Genomic DNA, 12379 nt, shown 5'->3' on the forward strand with positions numbered 1-12379 from the left:
TGTGGAGAAAGAGGAACACTCCTCCATTGTTGGTGGGATTGCAGACTGGTACAACCATTCTGGAAATCAGTCTGGAGGTTCCTCAGAAAATTGGACATTGAACTACCTGAGGATCCAGCTATACCTCTCTTGGGCATATACCCAAAAGATGCCCCAACATATGAAAAAGACACGTGCTCCACTATGTTCATAGCAGCCTTATTTATAATAGCCAGAAGCTGGAAAGAACCCAGATGCCCTTCAACAGAGGAATGGATACAGAAAATGTGGTACATCTACACAATGGAATATTACTCAGCTATCAAAAACAACGAGTTTATGAAATTCGTAGGCAAATGGTTGGAACTGGAAAATATCATCCTGAGTGAGCTAACCCAATCACAGAAAGACATACATGGTATGCACTCATTGATAAGTGGCTATTAGCCCAAATGCTTGAATTACCCTAGATCCCTAGAACAAACGAAACTCAAGACGGATGATCAAAATGTGAATGCTTCACTCCTTCTTTAAATGAGGAAAAAGAATACCCTTGGCAGGGAAGGGAGAGGCAAAGATTAAAACAGAGACTGAAGGAACACCCATTCAGAGCCTGCCCCACATGTGGCCCATACATATACAGCCACCCAATTAGACAAGATGGATGAAGCAAAGAAGTGCAGACCGACAGGAGCCGGATGTAGATCGCTCCTGAGAGACACAGCCAGAATACAGCAAATATAGAGGCGAATGCCAGCAGCAAACCACTGAACTGAGAATAGGTCCCCTATTGAAGGAATCAGAGAAAGAACTGGAAGAGCTTGAAGGGGCTCGAGACCCCAAAAGTACAACAATGCCAAGCAACCAGAGCTTCCAGGGACTAAGCCACTACCTAAAGACTATACATGGACTGACCCTGGACTCTGACCCCATAGGTAGCAATGAATATCCTAGTAAGAGCACCAGTGGAAGGGGAAGCCCTGGGTCCTGCTAAGACTGAACCCACAGTGAACTAGTCTATGGGGGGAGGGCGGCAATGGGGGGAGGGTTGGGAGGGGAACACCCATAAGGAAGGGGAGGGGGGAGGGGGATGTTTGCCCGGAAACCGGGAAAGGGAATAACACTCGAAATGTATATAAGAAATACTCAAGTTAATAAAAAAAAAAAAAAAAAAAAGAAGAATGTGAGAAAACTTACTTTTCTTTTGGACATATTACAAAGTGGAATTCAACTTTAGAATATCTTAGAAAACTTTGGCAGAGTAAGTACAGCAAAATGCCCTCCATTTTGTTCAAGGATAAGTCATATGTCAAGTAAAATGTCTGAGCATATGACAACATCTTGTAGAGAAAATTTGACCTCCAGTATGTATTGTGCTGTGGTCATGGGGAAATGTTCTAGTCGGTATGATTTTTCTTATTTGTCAAGAATATGACAGCTCCTAGTTGTAAAACTCACCAGTTAGACTTGCAGTTTGAATATATAATATTAGTTTGAAGGAATCACCTTATCAACTTGAATATGAATTTGAGCAAGATAAAAATGTGGATTTTAATCTGATCTAGATGATCTTATCATGATGATATCTGCTTTCCTTTTATTGAATTATGTTTGAGAATACCAATGAACTTATAGAGAGAAGGGATACCATTAAAATATATTCTCTTTTGATAAAAACTTTCACTTATAAAACATCTTGATAAGCAGGGTAGGTCCACTGTTGTTAGAGTATTCATTTCTTTACCTTTATAAATACTAGTGGGGTCAAAAATATACATTTTTCAAATAATGAGTTATATTTACATTTAATGAAATCAGCTTCATTAATTCTACTTAACTAAGCTATGTAGACAATAAGAGGAACAGCCCACAATTTGTTCTGCTAAAATTAATACATGTCTCTTAAATACAGATTAGCTCATAAGTGATTGGTTCATGGCCACCAAAATGTGTTATGTTTCAATAAGTTAATATTATGCATCCAAACGTCTTTTCTCAGCCAAGAAGAAAACCTCAGAAATTAGAAAGATCTTAAGGAAATAGCTGAATATTTTCTTTTTTGCCAGAAAGTACCAGGGGCTCTGAGTCATAAGATGCTCCACAGTGTGATGTATACATGGATGTGGGGAGCTAAACACACAGAAGCATCTGGAGTACAGTACTTCCTCAGTCAAACAACAGTAGAGATTTTCTGTGTTTTGATTTTTTAATTTCTTTCTAATTGACCTCTCTTAGAACTGAATTCAGTGATGATGTACATCCCAAAATAGATCTACTCAAATCAGAAGGCATATGATTGCAAAGGAAAGAATGAAGACGATTTTAAAGCAGAAAGCCATTGGATTTATGAGGCATGTGGCTGGAGGTTTTTGTCTTTTTTTTTTCTTTTAACAGAGTCATATGGGTTTTTCCTGGTACTTAATTATCCTGTTGTCCCTTGAAGATCATGAAGTTTTCAGGAAGGTGAATGTGATGGTTTACTTTATGTCTTAAGATGATTAGTCTAAGGAAGGTTTAAGGATCCAATAAAGCATTATCTATATGGGTCTTTAGGGATGAGTGTTTGAAGTAGTAAACTGAGTAAAACATGATTCTCATCAGAAGGTGAGGGTCTTAGCTAAAAACCAAGTTGAAAGGAGAAGGATTTACTTGGACTACAATTCCCAGATCATAGTCCATCATTGGAGGAAGTCAAGATAGGAATTCAAGGAAGAGTGGAACCTGGAGACAGAAGCAAATGCAGAGGGCATGGAGGGGTCCTTCTTACTGGTCTGTTGTCCCATGACTTGCTCAGCTTGCTTTAATGTAGAACCTAGGACCATCAGGCCAGGGATAGCACCACCCATAATGGGCTGAGCCCTCAGCAATTGACCACTAATTGAGAAAATGCCTTACATCTGGATCTCATTTCCTCAAATGAAGCTCCTCCCTCTCAGATGACTCTGGATTGTGTCAAGTTGGCACAAAACCAGCCGTAGAGTGGGAATAATCTATTCAATTGAGGGTCCATATAAAGCAAAAAGGCAGAGGAAAGGAAAAGTTGCTTTTTTTTCCTCCTGAAAAGGACATCTATTATCTCTGGTCCTTTCCTGGAATATTAGTACTACTACTTTAGACTGGGTTGGAATTTCATCTTCTAAAAGATGGCATGTGATGGGACTTTCAGTCTTTATAACAGCAGGAGATAATTCTCAATTCTCATAATCTCTTACACACGAAAACTTTGTCTCAGTATTTGATACTATGAACATCTTCAACCTCTGTGAGAATTGCTTCATATTTTGCTCACATTGTTGTCACTTCTCCTACAGGGGTTGTCCTTCTCCTTAGCTTCTTCCAGCTTTTCTCTAATTCAACCACTGTGGTCAGCAGCTTCTGTCCATTGCTTGGGTATAAATATCTGCATCTGACTCTTTCAGCTGTTTGTTTGGTCTTTTGGAGACTAGTCATAGTAGGTCCCTTTTTGTGGACACTCTATAGCTGAAGTAATAGTATCAGTCTTTGGGGCCTCCCCTTGAGCTGGATCCCACTGCGGGCCTGTCACTGAACCTCTTTTCCTTAGGCTCTTCTCCCTGAAGTTCTTTCAGACAGGACCCAATGACAATGAGTCAGAGTTTCTCTCTCTCTCTCTCTCTCTCTCTCTCTCTCTCTCTCTCTCTCTCAATTGGGTATTTATTTACATTTCAAGTGTTATTCCCTTTCCCGGTTTCCTGTCCATAAGCTCTCTAATCCTTTCACCTCTCCTTCTTTTATAACGGTATTCCCTTCCCCATCCACCCCCCTTTACCACCCCCTGTGGACGCCCGCCCCACCATGGTACTGAGAACCAGGCATAGGCCTGCAAAGTTTAAGAAAAAACACATTCTTAGGTCACTCGTGTTATGAGAATGCCAAAGCTTTACTAGGTTCACAGAATATATTCCACTGGGTGGAAAATTCCAGGAAGCACAGTGGAAAAACAGGCTTATGCCCTCAGGAACAAAAAAAGGGAACAAAAAACAGGAATTGACTTAACGGTGTTATGGCCCAGGCGTACCACCCATGCAAAACAGAAAGGTCAGGATGTTCCTTTGTTAGGAACAAAAGGCTTCCACATGCATCAGCAAGGCTCAGCGGGGGGGGGGGGGGGGGGGGGGGGCAAACACTGATGGGGCCCATGAGGGTCCAACAAGTCCTCCTTTTTTTTATTATTTAAAATAGTACCTTTCTTAGGACACTTTGGGGAAACCAACCCCTTGCCCATCTCTGGGAATCTCTGCTAGTCTCAAAGCCCCTGTCTTAGGTGGGCGTTGGTCCCAAAGAGTTACCCATCTTTGGCTAACTACTTCTCATAAAGACTGAGCCAGATCTACAGCCTCCCTCCCCTCTCCCCTGTCCCCAACAATCCCCTACACTGCAGGTCCAACCTTGGCAGGACCAAGGACTTCTTCCATTGGTGCCCAACAAGGCCATCCTTTGTTAGATATGCAGTTGGAGCCATGGGTCAGTCCATGTATAGTCTTTGGGTAGTGCTTTGGTCACTGGAAGCTCTGGTTGGTTGGCATTATTGTTTTATGGAGTTGCAAGCCCCTCCAATTCTTTCAATTCTTTCTCTAATTCCTCCAACAGAGGCCTGATTCTCAGTTCAATGGTTTGCTGCTAGCATTCTACTCTGAATTTGACATGTTCTGGCTGTGTCTCTCAGGAGACATCTATATCCAGTTCCTGTCAGCATGCACTTCTTAGCTTTATGCATCTTATCTAATTTTGGTGGCTGTATATACGTGGGCCACATGTGTGGCAGGCTCTGAACGGCCATTCCTTCAGCTCTAAACTTTGCTTCCCTATGCCCTCCTATGGATATTTTTGGTCCCCTTTTTAAGAAGGAGTGAAGCATCCACATTTTGGTTATCCTTCTTGAGTTTCATGTGGTCTGTGGATTGTATATTGGGTAATTCAATCTTTTGGGCTAATATCCACTTATCAGTGAGTACATACCATGTGTTTTTCTGTGATGGGGTTACCTAACTCAGGATGATATTTTCTAGTTCATTCCCTTTGCCTATGAATTTCATAAAGTCATTGCTTTTGATAGCTGAGTAGTATTCCATTGTGTAGATGTACCACATTTTTGTATCCATTCCTCTGTTGAAGGGCATCTGGGATATTTCCAGCTCTGGCTATTATAAATAAGGCTGCTATGAACATAGTGGAGCATGTGTCTTTATTGTATGTTGAAGCATCTTTTGAGTATATGCCTAGGGAGATATAGCTGAGTCCTCAGGTAGTACAATGTCCAATTTTTTGAGGAACCTCTAGACTAATTTCCAGAGAGGTTGTACCAGTTTGCATTCCCACCAACAATGGAGGAATGTTCCTTTATCTCCACATCCTCACGAGCATCTGGTATCACCTGAATTTTTGATCTTCTTTCAGCTGTTCTGACTGGTGTGAGGTGGAGTCTCAGGGTTGTTTTGATTTGCATTTCCGTGATAACTAAGGATGTTGAAAATTTCTATAGGTGCTTCTCTGACATTCAATATTCCTCAGCTATGAGTTTTTTGTTTAGCTCTGTACCCCATTTTTTAATTGGGTTTTTTGGTTTTCTTGAGTCCTTTGTATATTTTGGATATTATCCCTCTATCAGATATAGGATTGGTAAAGATCTTTTCCTAATCTGTTGGTTTCCATTTTGTCCTAATGACAGTGAGATCCCATTTGTTATTTCTTGATCTTAGAGCATATGCCATTGGTGTTCTGTTTAGGAAATTTTCTCCAGTGCTCATGTGTTCGAGGTTTTCCCCCACTTTTTCTTCTATTAGTTTGAGTGCATCTGTTTTGATGTGGAGGTTCTTGATCCACTTGGCCATAAGCTTTGTACAGGGTGATAAGAATGGATCAATTTGAATTCTTCTATATGCTGACCTTTAGTTGAACCAGCACCACTTGTTGAAATGCTATCTTTTTTCCATGGGATGGTTTTAGCTCCTTTGTCAAAGATCAAGTGACCATAGGTGTGTGGCTTCACTTCTGGTTCTTCAATTCTGTTCTACTGATCTTTAAGAGGCCACACCTCTTAAAACAATGGCACACATCTAAGAACAAGGCCATACCTCCTAATCCTTTCCAGACAGTTCCACCAACTGGGCACCAAGCATTAAAATATATGAGCTCATGGTAGCCACTCTCATTCAATCTACAACAGATATCATCATGAACCTGTTTCATTGGGGGGAGCCCCTGCTCCTGGGGGAAGCTCACAGTCCTATGGGGCATTGAAATTAATTGAAACAGTCACAAAAATAATTGTCTACTTAAAATTTATAAAGGAAATAAAAAGCAAAGCAAGAGCACATGATAAAGTATTTTGATCTTTCCAAAGCATTGAAGAAAGCGCCTTTGAGGAAGGACCAATTGAATTAGACTGGTATCCTGACAAAACAGAGGCAGATGGACTGAGAACTGGGTCCCCAATGGAGGAGTTAGAGAAAGGACTGAAAGAGCAGAAGTGGTTTGCAACCCCAAAGCAAGAACAATGACATCAACCAACCAGACACCCCAGAGCTCCCAAGGACCAAAGAGTACACATGGAGTACCCATGACTCCACCTACATATGTAGCAGGGGATGGCTTTGTGGGGGGCATCAAAGAGAGGAGAGGCCTTTGGTCCTATGAAGGCTTGATGACTCAGTGTAAGGGAATACCAGGGAGGGGAGGAGGGAAGGAGTGGGTGGGTAGGTGGGTGGCGGAATACCCCCATAGAAGCAGGGGAGGCAAGGATGAGATAGGGGTTTCCGGAGGGGAAACCATGAAAGGGGGTAACATTTGAAATGTAAACAAAGAAAATATCCAGTAAGAGAAACAAAAACAAAATAAAGATCTCTCCAAAGAACAACAACAACCAAAAAAAGAGTTAACTAGGGGGAGAGAGAGAGAGAGAAGGAGAGAGAGAGAGAGAGAGAGAGAGAGAGAGAGAGAGAGAGAGAGAGAGAGAGATTATATGTATATGTATATGGAACAGGCTCATTGCATTCAGAGATAAAGGAAAAGCAATGTGTATGGGAATATTCCAAGAGAAATAGGATACACGATTGATGATTTGATATGAAGATATGTTTTTGGTTCCTTTAAGAGAAGAGAATGCCAGGTGGGGCTCTCTTATTGAATATGATTATTATAAAACTTTGAAAGAGAACGTTTTTATATGTTAGAAACCAGTAGAAAACACTAGTTATTATGATTGATATTGAGTTGTTACGTTGGTTTACATAACCAACATCCCCAGTTTCTGACAAAAAAAACCTTACGTGATGCATGGTAATTCTGTGCGTTTAAATCTAAGAACAATGAAATTCATTAAGGAATTTTTTTTTTGTGACATGAGTAAATGTGCAACTTGAACAAGTATTTATTTATTGGCAGGAGAACATATTATAAAGAGGCATGAGCGGTATTGCCATTGAGTGAGGAGAGTGAGGAGGCACAACTGTCTTCTTTCAGGGTACCACATTATTCCCATTGGAAAATGACGGTTGCAGTGAAATGTCAGATATAGGAATGTAAGATCTGGAATCAAATAGAGAAGCTAAATTGAATATAAATGTTGAATGGAAGTTAATAAAGATCACATCTAGCTTTTGCCTTGAGAAAGGGATGGCACCACTCACAGAGTTGATCGTTATATTTTGGTGAAAAAGTGAATTTGGTCTTAGATGTGTATCTGAGTTGCCTTGGGGGTTTCCAAGTGAAGGTAATGAGTAGCAGTGATAAGACTGTGTTGGAGACATGCATTTATGAAACCCAAATATGCTCATTGAGCTGCTATGCACTGATGAGCCTACTGATGGAAAAAGCAGAGTGATAAAAACATAGGAATGATGAGTTGCAACTGACCTTCAAGGAGCTTCTATGAAACTCAGTCTAGAAAGACCAGAGAGTCATTGGAGAGAAACCAGAGAAATAGATGATGCAACACAAAATATTTCCATCTCTTTCCTAAAATGAGAGAGCATCTTCATTGTGAAAACAAATGATTAAATTGAGAAGTGTGTTGTCAATCTTGCTTGTGAGAAATTGTTATTTTTCAAGACTATATCAAAACACTATTGTCATATAGACTATTTGTTGTTGTTTCTGATACATATATTTTCTACCTTAATGTATCTGTGAGAACTGTGCTAAGTAGGATGCCTTCTATTAAATAGGTTTTTTTTTTCATGTACCTTAGATAAAACAAGGCTATGCACCACTTTAGACAATTCTTATCCTTTTCTTAGGCTAGTTATAACACAGTTGGATATGTTTTATAATTTAAATACTGAACTGCAAGCTTCACTTCTACTAACATACTGAACATTATGGAGGCAGGAAATAACTTACCTAAATATATCTAGAAACAAGCAAGAACATACGAATAACTCCTGTCTTTATGTGTTGAACTCGTCATATGGAATATTACATATTTATGACTTCCTTCTTCCAGCATTTACTACATGCTTCTATTCCTGTGTCAGTGCCTCAGCTGCTTGGAGTTTTTTGTTGAAACATTACAATCTTCATTTTTGAAGTAATCCCTTGTTGGGTAAAAGGATATCATCACTATTTGGTTTATTGGTGTAATTTTAACTCAGAGGAGTCTACATATATTTTTCCTTCTCCATTGTATAATAATATCATGACCAAGATCAATTATCTCAGAAATAGAGTAATGTCATAACTTCCTTTTTTGCCAGCTCAGGCATAAAGAATCAAACTGGTCAGGAAGGAACATTGGGGTTTTTTTTAAAATTATTGTTTTCTGGTGGAAGTATTCCTTCCTTGTCAAACAAGACAACTAAAGAATCAGGCCACTGAGATGTTAGATGTGCAAAGTCATTACTGTATGTTTGATTTTTATTGTTATAGGTAATAATAAAGTGGGTAATTTCTATTTTCAGCATCTAGTTTATGAAGCAGTGCATTGTGTGATGGTTCAAATTCTGTATTATAAACTGGACAGCACTCACTTCAATATAATGGTATATTTCCCAGGTCTTTAAGAAAAAATATATTTATATTGAGGCTGGTGGAAGAGCTATTAGCAGAGAACCATTAGCTCTTTTCCTAGTTTTAAGATCACTTCAGCTCCATGAAGCTTCCTTTCCTCCAGAGCCATCTGTCTCCAGGTCCTAACACGTTCATTTACTGGATAACATTCGAGTAGAAAGCCTTAGCCATCTTAACATAACCTTGGCCAATGCTAGATATTTATACCCTTTTCCTTCTTCTTTGTAATTACTCCCAAAATTAGCTAAGGTGCCTCTTGGGCTTGCATGGTAGCTGTTCTATATGCATGTATGTGTCTGTTCTGTTCTATTTTCTCTGTCCTCTTGGGAGAAGTCGAGTGACAGATTTCCTACATGCTAGCCTCATCAAAAGTTTGCTGCAAATTCAGTGTGCAACAGGTCCTATCTTACAAAATAACCTGGCTGGCCACAGAACACTATCATCAATCAGCCAATCCTCTCTTCCATTAGTACAGTTTTAGGGTTAACAGAGTAAAACTGAAGAATTCAATAAATGTAAATTTACTTTTTCCTTTGTCCCAAATGAATGTTCCCTTGTCTACAGCAACTGTGATAACACAAATTACATAAAGCATTCTGTAAGTCATGTCTGTTACTAATAGCAAATTCTTTATAGGAAGGAGAGGCACATTTGCACCCCACGTATACATACAGTTATGCATATAGCAACATTTTGGTCAGTGTGAGCCACCATACAATGGCATTCCCATAAAACTATAGTAGGGATAAGAAAGTATTGCTTCTCAGAAACTTGTAACTTCATCACTCCTGGATGTCTTTGGTAGTGTATGTGTGTAAACCGGTTGTTCCCTAGAATATTAGAAAATTACCTTTGTCACCCACCTTCAGAAAACTTGGTTAACTAACATTCACGTTTGAACTTTATTCAAATGGATTTCCATGAGCTCACAAATGATGAAAACAATCAAACTCACAAAACTAGATGCTACCCTCAGCCCAGCACAGAGAACAAAGAGATACTGATGTCTTAGTTGATTGGTGGCTGTCTGAAGTAAATCATAACTTCTACCTTTTTGAAACATCTGCTATGTGTAGGATTACTTTCATTAAAAGAAGACTGACTTTTTTTTTTTAAGGAAAGCTTTTCTTTTGTTTTTCTGGATAGTGTCTATGCTTCATTCTCAAACACTTGAACACACACATTAAAAAGATGCTTTCCTTTCTCCTGATTTCTTTCCAAGTCAAGCCTCAGGTGGCAATTTACCATCTGTGTGCACAGGTGTAGCTGAGCGTGTCAAACCTCCCATAATGAGCTGCAGAGACACTGAATGTTTCTATCAATCCCTCTTAGGTTGTTGGTTATTCCTATCTGTTGCTAGAAGGCAAATGGTCTTGTTATATTTATTAATTGCCTAGGCAGTGATTTAAGAATATATTCATGCCCTTTTCATTATTCCTATGAAATGATACATGATTTTTAATCTTGTTTCAGTGTAAGGAAATTACCTTGTTACTTTGTTAACATAATTACTGAAATTAATAATAGTTTCCTTTATAATTTAATCAATCATGAAAATGGACTCCAAGCTAGATTTAGTATTATAGTTTCCTTCAGGGCTATGTGATTTCAGTTTGACATCTCTCTTTTTTTTTACAATGGCTTTGTATCAATTAATTATCAATGAATCTTCATTAAGAGGCATTCTTAGAGAAGTGACAAGTGTGAACTTTTCACAAATTCTAGTTTTACATGATAAATGCACAAGCTAAATGAATGTTGCCATCTTGGGCCTGGAGTGGGGTAGAAGAATTCAGTGTTCATGGCATAAGGGTGAGTTTGGTTCCTTACAAATTTAAAAGATTCCATCAATTAATCAAAACTAAAGATCTTTTTACTTAATAACAGTAGCCTTAATTAGCTATCACTTCCTGTTTTACTTTTTTTTCCTTTTGAAATCCAGCAGTCTGATAGTTATTACATCGATGTAAGCCAACATTCCTCCTACCCACCGATTGCTATGATTTGATAAATTTTGATTGGCAACACATCCTTGCAATGAAAGAAGGGTTTTCCCTGGGTTACAAAGGAGAATGCTCTTCTGATTCATTTTATTCATTCCTGAGGATTTGATCTCCTTAAATATGTGGAATGTGTCCTTTCTATTATATTTTTAAAAGATAGAGTTGGCAGATCCCTTACTGGGCAGTCATGTATTCTATTTGAGGGTGGTGAAGTTTTCGGAACTTGACAAGCTTTTGTAAATAAATAAATTAATTAATTAAAAAAAATGTTTAACACAACCACAGGTCCATCTTATAAAAACAAGAATTTCATCAACTCTTTTGATTTCTGGCAAATCTAAAACTCAGTTCTCCTTTGGTGTCCTCTCTGTTGTTTTTCTTTTCCAACAACAAAACCCTGATGCAAAGGCACCTGAATCCTATCACACAGCTGGAGAGAGAGAGAGAGAGAGAGAGAGAGAGAGAGAGAGAGAGAGAGAGAGAGAGAGAGAGAGAGAGAATCACCACTTTTTGTCCTTGGATGGGCAATAGGGTTAATTTAATGAACAAGTTGTTTCATTTTATTTTGTTTTGTTTCCAGAAATCACAGCTTTGATGACCACAGGAACATATTGTAGCATGTTTTTAAAAGTGGTATGTATTTTTAACCAGTTCTAAAAAAGATTATGTGGGTTGTTAACCTAGATTGTTTTTTAACAAGGCCTTTAATCAAAATGTAACACGTCTATAGCAGAAATTGTAATCAGTTTGCATTTGAATGGATCCGAAGTCTGATAATCCCCTACCAAGTGAGGGTTGTAGTAAGGATACAGGGTATTCCAGGGTCTTCCCAATCCAGACACCTGGCAGCATCTTCATTTGTTTGCATCAGGGTTTTGTTGTTGGAAAAGAAAAACAACGGAGAGGACACCAAAGGAGAACTGAGTTTTAGATTTGCCAGATCTTTGTAGCTCTGCTGTTGCAACCTGGGAATGTGAAAAAATTATAGATTGAAGGGGAGAAAATGTAATTGCATCTCTGTGGGATTGTGAGCCTGTTAAGTTAGTAAGATTTCTCATTTTAAATCCAAGCCTTCTATGAGGTAGTCATTTAGACAGTCTCACAATGGCGAACTGCAGCAGAACACTGTTCTTGTGAAAATTGTATCAGTTTTTTCCTTCTTTTCTTAAAGGAAGGGTTTTTCTTCAGTTGACTAGCACATGTAAAGCTTTACTTAATGTCCATTTTCTGGATGTCCTTAAATTTTAAACAGTGTCTTTTATCGTAAAGTTATAAATTGTGGAAAGCCATTTAATTTTAAATTGTCAGAGATTCACTAAAAAAGTGTTAATAAATGTTGATATAATAAGAAAAGAAAGATAAAGCAGAGGTTT

Source organism: Rattus norvegicus, chromosome 15 (assembly GCF_036323735.1).
Source record: "Rattus norvegicus strain BN/NHsdMcwi chromosome 15, GRCr8, whole genome shotgun sequence".
Taxonomy (NCBI): Eukaryota; Metazoa; Chordata; class Mammalia; order Rodentia; family Muridae; genus Rattus; species Rattus norvegicus.